At 42.2% G+C, this 19324-nt stretch overlaps 1 long non-coding RNA gene across 1 annotated transcript; it reads right to left on the reverse strand.

The window, feature by feature from the left end:
• Positions 1-1969: 1969 nt before the first annotated feature.
• Positions 1970-17668, reverse strand: LOC125483734. Its single transcript, XR_007262681.1, has 4 exons — positions 17560-17668; positions 5139-5312; positions 3174-3326; positions 1970-3025 (listed from the first exon to the last, which is right to left on the reverse strand). It is a non-coding gene; the product is annotated as an uncharacterized LOC125483734 (long non-coding RNA).
• Positions 17669-19324: the final 1656 nt, after the last annotated feature.

Here is a 19324-nt window from a genome sequence, read left to right on the forward strand (position 1 = left end):
TTCATAAATAAACAAAACCCAAAAGAACTGCAGGTGCTGTAAATCCGGAACAAAAACAGGAGTTGCTGGAAAGGCTCAGTAGGTCTAGCAACATATCTGTGAAGAAAAATCAGAGTTAACGTTTTGGGTCCGGTGACCCTTCTGACCCTTTTCCAGCAACTTATATAAACCTTCTGTTAGTTCTGGTACAAAACATTAATGGAAATTATTGTATCTTGTGTGACTCTACTTGTGTAAAACTAGAGTCTGTCAGCCTAAATTTTTAAGCATATAGTAGGGACTAACTTTACTCGAGTATAACTTTCAAAGCATATGACACTGATGCTGACTGCTGGCTATGGTTCTGAATTCAGCAGGGAACAGCTGATGTGGGCTATCTATTGGTATTTCTGACATTTAAATGATTTGATGAGCAATTTTCACAAAGAAAAGATTGTTATCATCGACCTTGCTTCCAAATCAGCACAATTTATATGAAAAATGAAGGATTTTGGGATCAAAACATTGGGGGAAGGTCAACTCTTAGGTAAGATTTTTACTCCAATCCACATGGTAAATGTGAGCTTTGGAGAATTAGGTTTAGGCAGAGTGTTGTTAAAGACTAGCCAATCAGAAACAATTGCAGAATGAAAAAAAATCAACTTTAAATTGCATATGGAAAGGAAAGGGCGTGGAATCACAGGGTGGAGGGAGTGGAGAAGTGACGTGGGTTGAATGGGCTTTAATATTATAAAAATCTGTTTTTGGTATGGTCAATTAAGAGAAGAATATTGCTTTAGGTAATGACAGTCTTCAAATTATATTCTAACATCTACAAATATGGTCAGATGGTGTGACTACTTCTACATTACATCTGGGTGCTGATACCTGATATTAACTCATCATTCACTATTTAATTTACAAGTATGCACAATCATAAAGTGGTTGATTAAATTTTTTGAAAAGCCTATAAATGAAATTCCTGCCTGAAATGGACACAAATGCGTCCAGCGATGCCCATGTCCCTTGAGTCACTAAAAAAACTGATTCCAATTGGCTGCTGCGTTACTTAATCCTAACGTATTCCTCATGGTGTTCATCCTGTATTGCCAATTTCATGCTTTAGTTACTCAGAGCCATTAAATTTATGAACCCCCATCTGTTGAGTTACTCCCATAACTCAAACATGGAGAACCTGATTGATTTTATTCTAACAAAGCATAAACCTAAAATCGCTAGACACTGCTAGAATCTAGACAGTATATATAATTGACACATCAACCTCTCTGCCATTTTGAGTGTACTTTGAAAATCACTTCCAGCATCTTCATTCAAGAAGTATTAAATAAAGGATAGCATGATCCAACAAAATATATCTGTTCCAACAGGCAGAAAAAAAACTGACAAAATCTGTCGTTAGGAAAAATCAAATTCAGAAATACTTTTAGACCAGTAAATAGTCATATACCTGTACAGTTGCAACTGTAGGTATTGGAATGACCCTTTTAAATAAATAACAGCTCTTTTGGAACCCTCAAAGCAAAATTGGCCAATAGAATGGCATGCTGAGAAGGGAACAGAAACAGTAAGGCAGGAAGCTTGCAAAATTCACTGTCAAATTGGATCAGGCCAGACAGATATGCAAGCTATTTACCTTTACTGTTTATAATGAATAGATGTTGATGAGACATTGCTGCGAGGTTCAGATGGAATGGTAGATCAGAGTTTCGGTAAAACTGTCAGCACAGGTCCTAGGATCAGCCTAATCAATAGGAAAATTAAAATATCCAAAACTGCCTTTTGTAACATCTTTTTCTGGGACAGAAACCAGTTCACATGGAGTAATCGATATGTTGACATAGTAAACGATAGTAAGCTAATGTACTCGGGTATGAATTGCAGAACTGTATTTAAAAGGGCAACTTGAACCAGAAGGGCTGACACTCCAGAGGCAACATCAGTACAACAAGCAGGAACCTTGGGAGCGAGAACATCAGCTGCAACCTCAGCTCGGCAAACTGTAACTGGGGTTGTATAAACTTCATTACCATCTTCCAAAGCAGATTTCGAACCAGAAAACTGAGTAATTTAAGAACTGTAACGTTACTCAGAAAATACAGAGAGAAACGGGTTTCATAGAATCACATGTATATATCTTGTGTTTCAAGCATAATAAACCATGTCTCATGGTAAACTACGTCTCATTATCAGTAAATGAGTAAATTAGACACACACTAAAGCAACATTTACACAAGTTGTCAAATCGTTAAACAGATAACGTCCCATGTTCATGCTTACATTACGACAGATTATTGGCAGTAAATTTATCATGACTGATTGAGTTCAATTTGTTAACTGTTTGAAAGAAGCAAACTGGATTATGATTTCCTAATACCAAGCATATATTTTGCTATAAAAGTTAAACAAAAATTTCTTTACATCATTACCCTGAAAATCAAACAGTTTCAAGAATGAAGAGGAATACTAAAAAAAGTGAATATCCATCAGGAAGATCTAACTTAAATCTGAACTTGAACCACAATGAGCATTAGACTAAAAGCAGAACACGTGCATTCATTGAAGCATTTTACAACTTCTAATAAAAGTTACTTTCTTATTTTATGTTAATTTAACAAAATTCACTGTAGCATCTTTAAGGATAAGTATGCTGTTACTCCCTCAAAGACAAACAATAGGCACCTTTTTAAAAGACACTAATGATGACAGAATCTAATGGACTAAAAGGCCAAACATTTGGATTTCACTCACTTTCTGTCTTGGTAAGAGTTCAACATCTTCAAATGCTGATGGCATATTAAGCATTTTTTTTGTATTAAGACTATAGGAAGTGAAGGTTTGCCACTAATTGATAGGAGCAACCTGACATAATTTCCTGCAAATAGAATGCACTGGCAATTTTGTTCATCAGATTGATGTGGATGCACCTGTGTAATATCTTCTGCGGGTAGAGGAGTTGATTCTGTCTACAATGAAATGCTCAATTTTGCTTCTTCAGGAATAGCTGTTGCCAATTCTTTGTCAACACCTAGAGAAAAGGGAATGTACAACAACTGAATGAACAGCAATCTAACTCCAACAAATGAAACTTTCTAGCATATGGAACAACATTTTGCCTGTATGCATGCTAAACTATGAATAACAGTGTACTCATAAACAAAAGATAGAATTACTACCAATGTGAACATGCCCCAGCCAACGATAACACTGGACAAGTCAGATCATCTAGTGACAGGCAGCTTGAATGGCCATAAGTAATAGGCATTTCTATGAAGGTCAATCATGGAACATATTTATATACATCTAACGACCGAAGATTACAGATTATTCTAGAAAAGAAAAATACAAATTGTGTTACATAGTATACGAAATATCTGAAACAAACTTATTACTACACATATAACTACAATGTTGTAGTCATTACAGAGAGTTAGTTGCGAGAGAGACAGACTGGCAGCTTAATGTTCCAGGATTTAAATGTTTCGGGTAAGATAAAGAGGAATGTCAGAGTCAGAGAGATGTACAGCACAAAAACCGGCCCTTCCATCCAACTTGTCCATGCCAACCAGATATCTTAAATTAATCTAGTCCCAATTGCCAGCATTTGGCCCATATCCCTCTAAACACTTCTTATTCATATTTAAATGTCGTAATTGTACCAGTGGGTTGCTTTTGTGACCGGAGGCCTGTGACCAGCAGTGTGCCACAAGAATTGTTGCTGGGTCCACTGCTTTTAGTCATTTATATAAATGATTTTGATGTGAACATAAGATAAAATAAGAACAAATTAACATAAACTTAGCAAGTTTGCAGATGATACCAAAATTGGAGGTGTAATGGACAGCAAAGAAGGTTACCTCAGAGTACAACGGGACCTTGATTAGCCACGCCAATGGACTAAGGAGTGGCAGATGGAGTTTAACTTGGATAAATATAAGGTGTTACATTGTGGAAAGGCAAATCAGGGCGGGACTTATACACTTAATGGTAAGGTCCTGGGGATTGTTGCTGAACAAAGAGACCTTGGAGAGCAGGTTCATAGTTCCTTGAAAGTGGGGTCACGGGTAAGTCAGGGTAGTGAAGAAGGAATGCTTGGTATGCTTGCCTTTATTGGTCAGTGCATTGAGCGTAGCAGCTGGGATATCATGCTGTGGCTGACCAGGGCATTGGTTATGCCACTATTGGAATACTGCATTCAATTCTGGTCTCCCTGCTGTAGGATGTTGTGAAACTCGAAAGGGTTCAGAAAAGAGTTACAATAATGTTGCCAGGGTTGGAGGGTTTGAGCTATTGGGAGAAGATGAATAGACTGGGACTATTTTGTCTGGAGCGCCCGAGGCTGAGGGGCGACCTTATAGAGATTGATAAAATCCTGAGGGGCACAGAAAAGGTTAATAGACAAGGACATTTCCCCAGGGTGGTGTAGTCCAAAACTAGAGGCCATAGGTTTAAGTTGAGAGGGGAAAGATTTAAAAGGGACTTAAGGAGCAACTTTTTCACACAGAGGGTGGTGCATGTATGGAATGATGTGCCAGAGGAAGTGGTGGAGGCTGGTACAATTACAACATTTAAAAGGCAATTGGAAGGGTATATGAATAGGAAGGGTTTAGAGCGATCTGGGCCACATGCTGGCAAATGGGATTAGATTTATTTAGGATATCTGGTCGGCATGGGCAAGTTGGACCAAACGGTCTGATTCCATGCTGTATATCCTTATGACTCCACCACTTCCTTCTTGCAGAGCATACAAATAAATAAATGGCTATACCCAGATGGTTAGCACTGCTGCCTCACAGCGCCAGGGACCCGGGTTTGATTCCACCCTCGGGCAACTGTCTGTGTGGACTTTACTCATTCTCCCTGTGTCTGTGCGGGCTTCCCCCGGGTGCTCAGGTTTCCTCCCACAGTCCAAAGATGTGCAGGTTAGGTGGATTGGCCATGCTAAATTGCCCATCGTGTTCAGGGATGTGTAGATTAGGTGGGTTATAGGGGAAAGGGTCTGGGTGGGATGCTCTGAGGGTCGGTGTGGACTTATTGGGCCGAAGGGCCTGTTTCCACACAGTAGGGATTCTATCAACTTGACCCAACTTCTGCCATGTAAGTCATTCAGCTCTATTCAAAGGCCCATCATCAGTACTTACAACAATCTAAAACAGGTTCTATATTTTTGGAATATTTTCTTGTTTCATTTTAAAACGTAACATCTCCTTTCAACTTTGATTCCACAAATCGTTTCTGTTAATACTTCTTCAGGTAAATGAATTCACATTAAGTTTCACACAGGATTCTGATTCCAGATACATGGAATAATACTTCTAAAAAAAAAAGATTTATTTTAATCAATAGATGAAAGGGATATTTATCACAATAGCACCGATTGAGGTATGGAATCAAATTAATCATGACAAGTGCCATTATTCAGGAAACGGTTAACATCCACTCCCATAAAATGGGTATTTATAATAAAGACCAGGAAAGTGAAGCAATAATTTTCAAAGAACTATAAAACCCAAACAATAATCTCTGTTTCCTATGCAACTCTGCTTACAAACAAAATTCTCCAGTTGGAAATTTATAATTCGACTTTCTCTGCTAATGTAAATGTTGGCAAGTTATTACATCATCATGATTGCTTGGTCATCTGCAGGAGGAATAACTGATAAATGACATCTTACTAACGTGATTAAAACGGATTGATATTATGCTTCAAATATGGAAATGCTGGTAGGAATATTCAAAAAGACCAATTAGTTTAGGGCTGCTCTCTCACTAGAGAGAGAACTGATGGTGAGTTTAACCTGAAGGCCACCATGAGTCGGGCAAAAGGCTAGGTCAATAAGTCAGAGCATTCATGGTAACCTCAACCAGTGTGGGAACTGAACCCATGCTGTTGGTGTCACCAATTTTACTTAGGTTGGTCTTAAAAGCTTAAATTCTCACTAGTAAAATAAGAACAAATTAACATAAACTAATGGTATTGATTAGTAAAAACTAATCGTACTGATTATTAAAAATATAAAATATCCTTTCCATTAAACATTTCATAAAAACCAAGAAACACTGACTTTGATGAAAACCAAATCAGACACAAACAATTTTTAGGCAGAGTGATTTAATATTCTTTGACTCAAGTGAATGAAAATCTGATTACTTTGGCTACTAAGGGAATTGAATGTGGAATACAATGACGCATATTGAATATGATGGAATATTTGAAGCAGATTATTTGTAAATGACCTCAAGGCTATTATAGATGACAGCAACAAAATAAAAAAGTGAAATTTGTACACCAACGTCTAGGATGCACAAAGGTTTTTAGTAAAGCGTGCAGGTTATATTATTGAGCACATAGCAAAGATAAACCCTCCCTGGAGACCTCCGCCCACAAATTTCACCTGGACTCTGCCGTGTTAACTATGGTGAAGCTGCCAACATACGCTGTCTCTGCATCGATGAAAAGTTCAATACTTCGGAAATTATCACCTTGTAATACAAACTCAGAAAGTGCAGTTATGCCGTTCTGCAATGCTCTGGAGACTTCACATTATATTATTCACAAAACGCAGACATCACTGACAAGGCCAGCTTTTGTTTCCAATTCCAAATTCCCCTTGAGATAGAAAACTGCCTTTTTGAACTGCTACAGTTCATGTGGTATAGTAAGTCACCAGAGTCCTACCAGATCTTAGGGCTGTTCTCTCGTTAAAGAGAGATAACTGATGGTCATTTAATCTAAGGGCCATCTCACCTCAAGTGAGATGAGAAATTAACAATGAAAATACTCATAGTAACCTCAGCAGCTGCAGGAATTGATCCCAATCTGTTACAAAGAAGGTGATCAGCCAACTGAACTAACTGACCCCTAATGGTCTGGTAATTGTGCCATTAACCTTGTGCTGTTAAGAAGTGAGCGCCAGGATTTTGACACTGCAAGTGAAAGAATGGCAATTTAGTTTTGAGTCAAGTGATAGTGGTCCCATTTCTGTCGGCCTTATCCTTCTAAGTCACTGAGGTCATAAGTCTGGAAGTTGCTTATGTAGCCTCGACAAGTTGTTGCATCTTGTAGACGGCACACAATGTTGCCACTGTGCATTGCTGGTTGAGAGAGTGAAAATCAAAAGGTTGCAGGCGGACTTTGAAGGGACAGGAGGTGAGTTGCTCACCATGTGAATTCCTAGCCTCTGGCCTGTTCCTGTAGTCACAGTATTTACACAGCTGTTCCAGTTCAGTTTCTGGTCAATAGTAATCCGAAGCATGTTGACGAAGTAAGAAACAACGTATTTCCTGTGTTACAACAATAAACTAAAACTTATACTGATTGCCATATAACTGAAATACAAGTGTTGCAACTTGAAAATAAATTGCTGCAAATTTTTGAGCTGTGCAGAACAATGTTTTTGACGCAAAGGGGAAGATTTTGAGACTGAGTGGCACTAACAATCTTTTGAGCCCTATGATTTGTTGAGCATTAAAAGCTGCAAGTGCCTATGCAGAAAGTGAAACACCCAGAGACTGCAAACTGAAAGAATCCATCCCCCGCCCTCGCTATCTCTCTCTGTGAAGGTAAAACAAAAATCAAGAAAGCTTACAAGAACTCTAAAATGATATGACCCAGGTCCACTCCACCAGAATGCTCCAGTCGGAGTTCGTCCGCTCCGCCCATTCTTCTCCTTTTTCTTCCTCTTAGCGATTTATTTTTTTTTCTTTCTTTTCTCTTCAACCCCAGGCCTCTGGTGAGCGACAATTCCCGGCCTCCATTGACGATTCCCAGTCTCTGCGATGACTCTCAGCCTGGCGCAGCAAACTCCCAGCATAGCAACTCCTGAGTGGGGCAGTGGCTTCCTGGCATGGTTACCTTCTGGCCTGGCAGAGTGGCCTCCTCCCATTGGGGCTTCCTGGCGTGTCATGATGACCTCATGGCTTGGCACAGTGACCTCCAACTGTAGGGGCCTCTTGGCATGGCATGTCGTTGTGTGGTGCCAGGGCCCAGTGCGGACTGGAAGCTAGGTGCCAGCATGGTCAATTGTATTGAACTTTTTTTTTTCTGTAATGCTAGATATTTTATTTCTCTATTGTTTAAGATCTTGTAACTAAAGCTAGGTACTTCTGTATCTAAGTTGGTGCTGTAACTGACACGTATAAACTTTTTACTATACTCTTTGAGCATGTGACAATAAATGCTATTCCATTCGATCAATTACGGAGTCAATTCTCACAGTCAGATGGAGACAGCTGAGCAGATATGTACACAAATGACAGAAAGTTGCGAAAGGAATACAGTTACAGCTGTATGGGATTTCAACTTTGCTAACATTGACTGGAATCACCTCAGCATGAAAAGATCAGATGAGGTGAAATTTTTAAAAGTGCTCCCAGGAGAGTCTTTTGTGTTAGTACAATGATAGTCCTACTAGAGATGGCGTAGTGCTAGGTGTTAAGAGTTTCTATAGGTACATTAAAGAGAACGAGATTGATAAAGACAAATGTAGGTACCCTACACACAGAAACGGGAAATGTATAATAAGGGACAAAGAAATGGCTGAAGAGCTAAATACATACTTTGGTTCTGTTTTCACAAAAGAGGACACAAGTCAGCTACCAGAACTGTTGGAGGAAGCAAGGTTTAGTGAGAAGGAAGAGCTGAAGGAGGTCAATATTAGTAGAGAAATGGTGCTGGGAAATTGTTGGGATTGAAGGCTGATAAATCCTCAGGGCCTGATAATCTACATCCCAGAATACTTAAGGAAGTAGCTCCAGAAATAGTGGATGCATTGGTGGTCATTTTCCAGGATTCTACAGATTCTGGAATAGCCCCTGCAGATTGGACGGTGGCTAATGTCACTCCAATATTTAAAAAGGGAGGTAGACAGAAAGGAGAGAATTATAGACCGGTGAGCCTAACATCGGTAGTGGGGAAAATTCTCAAATCCACTGTTAAGGATTTCATAGCACAGCTTTTAGAAAGCAGTGGCAGGATCAGACACAGTCAGCATGGATTTATGAAGAGAAAATCATGCACGACAAATCTGCTGGAATTCTATGAAGATGTAACCAGTAGAGTTGACAATGGAGAGCCAGTCGATGTAGTATATTTGGACTTTCAGAAAGCGTTTGACAAAGTCCCACATAAAGCACATGCGATTAGGGCAAGTGTATTGAGATGGATAGGAAACTGGTTGGCAGAGAGGAAACGAAAGTAGGAATTAATGAGTCCTTTCCAAATTGGCAGGCTATAACTAGTGGGGTGCCACAGGAATGTTGCTGGGACCTCAGCTATTCACAATATATATTAATGATTTGGATGTGGGAACAAAGTTTTATATCTCCAGGTTTGCAGATGATACCAAGTTGGGTGGGAGGGTGAACTGTGACAAGGATGCAGAGATCCTTCAGCATGATCTCGACAGGTTGGGTGAGTGGGCAAATCAATGGTAGATGCAGTATAATTTGGAAAATTGTGAGGTTATTCACTTTGGGAGTAAAAACAAAGCAGCAGATTACTACCTGAATGGCTGTAAATTGGGAGAGAGGTGTGCGCAGTGGGACCTCAGTGTCCTTGCGCGCCAGTTGCTGAAGTTAAGCATGCAGGTGCATCAGGCGGTAAAGAAGGAAAATGGTATCTGGCCTTCATTGCGAGAGGTTTTGAGTACAGGATCAGGGATGTGTTGTTGCACTTGTACAGGGCCTTGGGAGACCACACCTAGAATATTGTGTGTAGTTTTGGTCTCCTTTTTTGAGGAAGCTCTTGCTCTCAAGGGAGTGCAGCGAAGGTTGACCAGGCTGATTCTGGGGGATGGTGGGACTGACATATTAGGAGGGATTGACAAGGTTAGGATTGTTTTCGCTGGAGTTGAGACAAATGTGGGGGGATCTCATAGAGACTTATAAAATTCTAACAGGACTAGATAGGGTAGATGCAGGGAGGATGTTCCCGATGGTGGGTGTGTCCAAAACCAGGGGTCACAACAGAATGAGGATTTGGAGTGGACGATTTAGGACAGAGATGAGGAGACATTTCTTCACACAGAGTGGTGAGCCTGGTCTGTTTTGCTACTGCACCATTTGTGAGCTAACAGCTTTCATGTGATCTGCATTTGTTTAGGACTGTCTCACCTACCCAAACTTCATATGTCATGGGACCAGGCCTCACGTCGATCAGTTCTGATGAAGGGTCTAGGCCCGAAACATCAGCCTTCCTGCTCCTATGATGCTGTTCATCCAGCTCTACACCTTGTTGTCTCAGATTCTCCAGCATCTGCAGTTCCTACTATCTCACGTCGATCTTACCTTGTGCCCACGCAGGGCCATTTCCGTGGTTTTAAACCAAACTTTATCCCCTGAAGTAGACTGTCTCTCTCACGTAGAGGAGGCATTTTACCAGTATTAGCATTCCTGCTGCCATTTCACCCTACTCCCCAGGGCCAGGAATATCAGGTTTAAGCTGGTGCAGAGTCTTCTGCCCATTAGCAGTTCTGCTGGAGCTATCTTGTAGTTGCCTAAGGGGTGGCCCTACAATCAAACAGGAACTTGGACAGTTTGATATCAAGTAAAGCTGTAGGCTGTTTTTTTAAACCTGCCTTCAACATTTGCACTACTCTTTCTGCCAGAACCATTGGATAATGGACGGTAAGCAACTGTCCTTACATGCCAAATTCCATTTGACTTTAGGAAATACTCAAAATCTCTGTTGGTAAATGACGTCCCATTGTCAGTGACCAATACATCCGGAAGGCTGTGTATTGCAAACGATGCTCGCAGCTTTTGAGTCATTATGCCTGAATGTGACGAATGAATTCTATGCCTGCTCGATCATTTCGAATGGTAACCCATAATGACCAAGAACGCTGAACCCATGAAAGGACTGGCATAGTTGATAAGCAAATCGGGTCCAAGGTTTACGTGGCCATTCCCACAAACGTGGGAACGCAGCTGGCAGTTATGTTTGTCCTTGTTGGCACACTGCGTACTGTCCCACCAACACGGCTATGTCTGCATCCAATCCTGGCCACCAGACGTAACTTTTTGCCAACATCTTCATTCTGGAAAACCCTGGATGACCCTGGTGGAGTTCAGCCAGTATCTGGCAACGACCTTTACTTGGGACAATCACTCCTGCTCCCCATAATAATATGCCGCCCTCGATGGTGATCTGGTCTCATCCAGAAAGATTTCCACCCTTGTTGTGATGGCCCTTTTGTTTCTGCCATCACCAACAGCTGTTTTAGTTTTGCCAGAACAGGATCTTTTTGTGTCCACAGTTGGATATTGTAAGGAGTGATCAGAAAGTCCAGAAAGTTTAAAACCAGAATGGAGTCTTCCAGGGTAGGCACCGCCAGTCAGAGGCAGCTCAAGGCATTCGCATTTGCATCTGGCCTCCCAGACAATGTTGTAACTTGAAGTTGTATGCGCTGTGAATAAGGAATCACCACTGAATTCAACCAGAAGCTGTCGGCAGCACAGCAGGGATTTGTGGTTAATTACTATTATAAATTTACATCCGTAAAAGGTATTGGTAAAACTTTCTCACATGAAATATCACTGCCAAACCTTTCTTCATCTGGGCATATTTGCATTCAGCATCAGCCGAAGTCCGGGAAACATACACTATCGTGCATTCCTCTCCGTTGGTCCACCAGTGAGCCAACGCTACCCTGATACCATATGGGGAGTCATTGCACGTCAGCACCACCTCTCATTTGGGATCTCAGTGGGCCAACACCTTAGACAATGATTGCTGCTTTCCAACTTCCCTAAAGGCTACTTCTTGACTATGTGACCATTTCCAAGACTGATGCTTTTTCAATAGCGGGTGTCAGGGTGCCTAGATGGAGGACACGTTATGTATGAATTTTCCATAATAATTCACCAATCCAAGGGAAGTCCTAAGTGCAGGTACAGAAGTGGGAAGTGGGCGACCTTTGATTGCCCCCACATTATCTTCTGACCGATGTAGCCCAGTCTTGTCTACTCTGTAGCCCAAGTAAGTCACTGAGTACTAGCGTACCTGGAACACACATTCTTCCCTTCTAAGGCGTACGCCTGCCTAGGAGAAATGTATCAGCATTATGTCTAAGTTCTCCAAATGCTCTTTATTGGTCTTCCTGGTTATTAGCACATCATCCAGATAACTGGCAACCTGGGGCAGACCATGTAAAATGTTCTCCATCATCTGCTGGAAAAGGGCACACGCTGATGATACCCCAAATGGCAGTCTTGTACATTAGTCCAAACTCTGGTTGGTATTAATTGTGGTATACTTCTGGGACTCCTCATTTAGTTGCATGGGCAGGTATACATGGCTCATGTCTAGCTTCTTGAAAAAGAGCCCCCCCCCCACCCCCGCCAGTTTTGCATACAAGTCCTCTATTTGAGGGATTGGTCATTTATGCAGCCGTAAGAAGCGGCTTATCGCTTGCTTAAAACCCCACAAAGGCGAACTAACCCATGAGGCTTCAAAATCGGTATGACCAGTGCTGCCCATTCTGCAAACTAAACTGGTTTGATGATTCCTTTGTTTTCCAGCCTCCACTTTTGCATGTTAAGCAAACGGCATTGGCTGGGCCTTGCAGAAACACGGTACTGCTTCCTGGTTAACATGTAAGGTGGCCTCGACTCCTCCGATAGTCCTTAGACCCTCCTGAGAAACCTCCAGTTATTTAATTAGGGCCCCACTCTCGTTGCCACCGAAGTAACTCCATAGAGGCCAGTATATCCTGTCATCAAGTCACCCTTCATTTACACATGCACAGTACATGGACTCTGACTAGCTAACTGAGAGTCAGCCCCTAGAGTGAAGAGAATTCCTGAGACTCCTGCTCACATCTTGTCAGCCAAGTTAATAGGACGGGCCAAAGGACTAAAACATAATGTTGACATTCGACAGCTGCATGCGAAAATAGACTGTACAGGACAGGAATATGGGCTGGGAAAGTTTAGGATGATACTCGACAAGCTGCATGACCTGAATGAGTCCTGCGAACATTCCTTCACAGGTCAAAAACAGGCAGCTTGAGGTTGCATTGACAGCAGTAGAACAGCGTAACATTATCCTAACAGAAGCAGTTAAAACAGCGCAGGAGAGAGCTGAGAAGGCAGAGGAGTAACAGAACCAGATAGTATGCCATTTGCGACAGTACAACAGAAAAAGAGATAAAGGATGGTTATTCATACAGGCTGCCATAAACGAGTGCTTGCGGGAAGCAGGCTTCCCCAAAAGCAAGGGCAGTGCACTGCAAATAGGATGGACATTGTTAACAGTTTTGATTTCTACATAAAGGGAATTGGAAGAGTGCCAGGCTGTACCAGCCAGCAGTTTTGTCTATTGTATTTGCTGTTTCCTGTGCTGGCTGTTTGTTACTGTATAAGAGACACTGAGTTTCGTTCCAAGTCGCTGGACTTCACCTCAGACCGGGATCGCGAACAGTGCCAGGAACAACCTCAGCCTCCAGACCATCCACCGATCGAGGGGTCCGGAATGGGCAGAACGGTGTAAGGCTTAATTGTTTTCCTCTCTTTTTCATTCTTTTTATTTACTTAATAAATGCCCCTTTTTTGACCTTTCATTATTACTCAATAAGTGTTCATATTTAAGCAAATTGCTATTATTGAGTTTTCTCTTAACTACATTTAACCGATCTGAAAAGAATCGCTTGGATACACCTGTGATCTAAGATCTTTTCGGTGACAAGGATGCCATTCTGTAAAATGTGCAAGAGAAGGGAAAAGCAACCTGATGCCCTGGAGACCTTCTGTATTCCAGGGTGGAATGCGGCAGACTCTGAATTTGGATCTGCACTTAACATGTTAGCAAAATTAGATTACCGAAAAAAAAAGGGGAACAGTTATAACTGAAAAAAGAGAACTGGAGACCAGGTTTCTGCACTGTGCAAGTGCACTGAACCTTATAGAAGTGTTAACTCTTTGTGGTGTGCTTTGAATGCACCTTTGTTTGTTGGTTGCTAAATATTGTCCTGTACAATTTGTCTTTTTGCTCCCTGGAGCTCAAGATCTGAGAATACTTTCAAGTTTTAGTTTGCATTTTGGGAATGTATGGTGTTTTGAAAGTGTGGTGTATGCCTGTGTTAGTGTGGGACATGTGTGGTTAATGTAGTTAATGGCCCTTTCAGTGGTTGTGTAAAGCAAACAAATTGCTGTTGTCCAACCTTCTCCAAACTACATTTAACCAAATCCAAAAAGAACCGCTTGGAAAAACTTTGTGATCCAAGACACCAGGACTCCCTGATTGGACCAGGTTAACAACCCCAATCAGGGAACTCACACTCAGTGAGATCTACCTAGTCAACCTTGTTCCAATCACTACACCAAACAACATGGAAAACTGCCCAGGGTAGTCCTTTTGACAAAAATCAGAACAAATTCAACCCAGCCAATTATCACTCCATCAGTCTACTCTCAATCATCAGTAAAGCGATGGAAGGTGCTGTCGACAGTGACATCAAGCAGCACCTGCTCAGCAATAATCTGCTCAGTGACGCCCAGCTGAATTCCACCAGGGCCATTCAGATCCGGACCTCATGACAGCCTTGGTTCAAACATGGACAAAAGATCTGAATTCCAGAGGTGAGATGAGAGTGACAGCCCTTGAGGAACACTTACAAAAATTGAATCAATGGGAATTGGGGGCAAACTCTCTGCAGATTGGAGTCATAGCTGAAACACAGAATGGTTGTGGTTGTTTGAGGTTTGTCATCTCATCTCCAGGACATCTCTGCAAAGATCCTCACGGTAGTGTTCTAGGTCAAACCATCTTCTGCTGTCTCATCAATGAATTTCCCTTCATCATATGGTTAGAAGTGGGATTGTTCACCAATGATTCACAATGTTTAGCACCATTCTTGACTCCTCAAATCCTGAAGCAGTCTATTTTCAAAAGCAACAAAGATCTGGACAATATCCAGGATTGGGCTGACAAGTGGCAAATAACATTTGCACCAATAAAATGCCAGGCAATGACCATCTTCAAGATGGTAGCAGAGTAGTACTCCTCAGCCAGAGCTCATCAGGGCCATTCGTTGTTTTTCTTCCTTGTTTCTACTGTCGTGTCTCTTTCCTTCTTTCTTCTTACTTCTCAACCTCGAGTGAAATCATCACGGACTCCTGGCCTTGAGGTAAATCCAGAGCCAATTTCTGGCCTTGGCCCGGCTTTGAGAGCATCTCGATGAAGTCCGGTGATGTCTGGATGCGAGGCTGGCATGGACTGAAGGCGAGGCCCAGTGCAGTCTCGAGGCTAGGTGCCCACAATGACTGGGTTGGAAGGACTGTTATTTTGAACATTTTATTTCTGTATCTTACTAATTTATTCCTATGATTTTGTACTTTTGTACCTAAGATGGCATGATAGTCTGAAATGCTGGACTTTTTATTTCTTTAATATTTTCCTAAGAATTTGTCCTTAAACACCTGTACCCAAGTACATTTGTACCTAAGAAGGCACCATAAGTAACAACTTGAGAACTTTTCACTGTATTCATGCAAGTACACGTGACAATAAAACTAATTCTAATCTCCAATCTAATCATCATCACTTGACATTAAACAGTGTTACCATCAACTGCAAACTCCCCTCCAGGATGCTCAATCCTGACTTAGAAATATGCTGTCGCTCTTTCGCTGTCACTGGGTCAAATTCCTGGAATTCTCTCTCTATGGGAATTTTGGAACAACCCACAACAGTGGTTCAACAAGGCAGTTCACCACTGTCTTCTCAAGGGCATCTCAGGATGGGCAATAAATGCAAGCCAGCCAGTGACATCCACGCTCACGAGTGAATAATAAGAAAATAGTGACTTTAACACTGACTGTGAATTGACTTTGAATTTAAACGTAATGTCTAAATACAAGTGTTGTACAGATTATTAAGATGAATTTTAACATTACCAAGTGATACGTGTGTGTAGGAAATCAAGGACAAAGTAAAACAAATCATTCTAAAGAAGTATACAAACAGAGAAACCTGGGGGTAAGAAAATGCACAAATCAGGCAAGTTGAAAAAGCACATATCAAAGTATTAAGGATTATGTGTTTTATACATAAAGAAATAGACTACAAAAGTAAGGTCATCATGACAAAACCTCCGTCATGAACTTGTTCAGCCTCAAATTTAATGGGTCCAATTGTGGGCCCCACAAAGCTTTCAAAACAGCAGAGAAAATATATACAAATTATTGGATTTTTTAATGAATTTGTGACACTGTTCATCCTTGGAACTGATGCATCACCTTCCCAACCCACGATCGTTTCCACCTTGAACAAGAGCAGCAGATAGAAGGGAGACACCGCGACCTGCAACCTGCTTGCTCCACCAGTAACACCCACAATAAAAAAAACGCAGACTGCAGAAAGGTAGGGCTGTTCCCCTTGAGAATACTGATAGGAAATTTATTAGAGGTGTTCAAAATGACAAGAAATCTGGACAGACGACACAGAAACTGTCCCAAGAATCTGTAAAATTATTATAAAACATAGAACCAAAGCGCATCAATTTGAGAGGATTGGCAATAGAAGCAAGGGACAGAACATTTCATTGTATAAGTGGTTGGGGCTGTAGATTAGTGATTAGATATTGGCGGCACGGTGGCTTAGTGGTCAGCATTGTTGCCTCACAGCGCCAGGGACCCAGGTTCGATTCCACGCTCGGGCAACTGTCTGTGCAGTTTGCACATTCTCCCCGTGTCTGCCTGGATTTCCTCTGGGTGCTCTGGTTTCCTCCCACATTCCAAAAATGTGCAGGCTAGGTGGACTGGCCATCCTAAATTACCCCACACTGTTGAGGGATGTGTAGATTAGGTGGGTTACGGGGGATGGGATGGTCTGAGGGTCGGTATGGACTTGTTGGGCCAAAGGGCCTGTTTCCAAACTGTAAGGATTCTATGATTTCTCACAATCATGTTGAATGGCATGCTCCTGCTCCTATTTTCTACGTTTCTTTGATTTGGAATGACATAGTGGAGGAGGTGGATTCAATCACAGATTATTACACAAAAAAAAATGATCCCTACAGTGTAGAAGCAGGCCATTCGGCCCATCCAGTGCAAGCTGAACCTCCGAACACCATCCCATCCAGACCCCCCGCCCCACCCCGCAACAAAACGTTGCATTTCCCATGGCTAGTCCACCAAGGCTGGACATCCCTCGATTCCCTGGACAATTTGACATGGCCTATCCACCTCACCTGCGTATCTGCAGTGTCAAAGGTAAAGACGGGGAGTGAGATTACTTCATTAAGAGGGAGCTGGAATGGACACAACGGGCCGAACGCCCTCGCTGGCTCCTATCACCCGTTCGTGGAGACGGCAGGAAGAGACCACCTGGCCGTTAGCCATGCACGTTGTCACCATCCCCTCCCCCACAGTCAGCCCCTTGCTAACAAACACATCAAATACATGCGCAGCAAGGCGCCGCGGCGTCTCCCGCCCAGAAAAAAAAACGTGGCGCACCACCCGACCCGTGAGAAAAAAACACGACGGCCGGAGAAAATATACTCGACAAAAGCACCCCGCGATCATAACGAAACATCCGGGATCGAAGTATTGGAAACTCACCTCGCTTCTCGCACGCCTGACGCCATTTTATTGCGAACACTGGGCACCTCCATCGACGAGCCAGCCTTCGAGAATGTTTGCCAGCAGCCGGTAAGTGTGCGCGTGCGCGAGCCGCCGGCGCCAATCTATTGACACCAATGCGCATGACTAATACCGGTGTTGGCACCAGTGCGCATGCGCAACCCTGCAGCCGACTTCAGTACGCACGCTCGAATCCGTTGTTGACACCAGCCCGCATGCGCCCGTCGCAACCTGTTCCACCCTTCCCTGCCTCCACGCCCCAGACCACACATGCGCAGCACAATTTGGCGGGATCTGCCCGCAGTGCTTCGTGTTTTCAGGGGATTCAGGCGCTTCCGAAGTTGACCACATCACCTCCGCTTCTGTTCGATATCTGCATATGGACTATAGACTGCCACTCACATGCACCACCGCCAACACATCCCTGAACGTTGTATAGTCTCCAGGAGGTAAAGGATTTATGGGGAAAACCCCCAAAGAACTGTGGGTGCTGGAAATCAGAAATAAAAACCAAAATTTCTGGAAAGCAAGCCTGGCAGCATCTGTGGGGAGAAAGCAGAGTAAACGTTTCAGGTCCAATGAGCCAAAAGTAGGGTTCTGATGAAGGAATCTCTTGAGTTTTCCCAGCAATTTCTGGTTTTGTTGAGGATTTGTGGAGGTTTTTTACAGCATGGAAAATGACCCTTTGACCTAATGTGTCAGCACCAGTCATAGAGTCATGAAACATCTAGAAATTCTAATCCCATTTTCCAGCACTCAGCATTGCATGCACTGGTGTTTCAACTGTTCGTCTAAATACCGCTTAAATTGTCTTAAAGGCACCTGCCTCTTATCGACTGTGTGTTCCAGATATCCAACATCCACTGGGTGAAAAAGGATTTCGCAAAACCCATCTGAATCTATTGCTTCTCACGTTAAAATTGTGCCCCCTTGTTATTAAACCTCTCCTAACGAGAAGGGTTTCTTCTTATTTACCACGCCCATGCTACTCGGGACTTTGTTTGCCTCAATCAGACCCCCAGCTCCAGCCTCCTCTGCTCTAATGAAAACAATGCCAACTTGTCTGGTCTCTCGTCATAACTGAATCACGCCAACTCAGGCAACATCCTTATGTCAGGATCAAATTAAAAACAATAACACAAACAGCCCAGAAGCAGAAGATGTGATTGGGAATGATTGACAAAAAAACCATGGAAGAAGTGTTCTTACACTATGTAGTCAAAATCTTTTTTATATCAATGAGATCACCCATCCTACACTTCAGGGAGGAGAGGTACTGTTTACACAACCTTTGATCTTATGTGCATCTGATCTTATATATCCATCTTCACTGAATTTTCTGTGTACCATAGCTATATCTTTATACATTGATTGCAAAATTTTTCTAAAACAAAATCTTCAATATGTGGGCATATTGGCTGTTTTAGCATTTATCGTCCAATCCTTTGTTCTCTTAAACTGAGGGGCTTTCTGGGACATTTTAGAGGGCACTTAACAGTCAAGCACATTGCTATCGATCTAGAGTCACATGTAGAATGGTAGATTTTCTTCCTTAAAGGACATGAGTGAAGCAAAAGATTATTTACAACAATCAATGCCCACATTAGACTAGCTTTTAATTAAACTCAAACTTACCATTTACCATGACGGATTCCAAACCCATATCCCCAAAACAATTGCCTGTAAATCTGGGTTACGAATTCAATGATATTACCATTACAACTACCACTTACTTGTGTGGTCT

The sequence above is a fragment of the Rhincodon typus genome, chromosome 8, assembly GCF_021869965.1.
Source record: "Rhincodon typus isolate 14 chromosome 8, sRhiTyp1.1, whole genome shotgun sequence".
In the NCBI taxonomy this organism is placed as follows: domain Eukaryota; kingdom Metazoa; phylum Chordata; class Chondrichthyes; order Orectolobiformes; family Rhincodontidae; genus Rhincodon; species Rhincodon typus.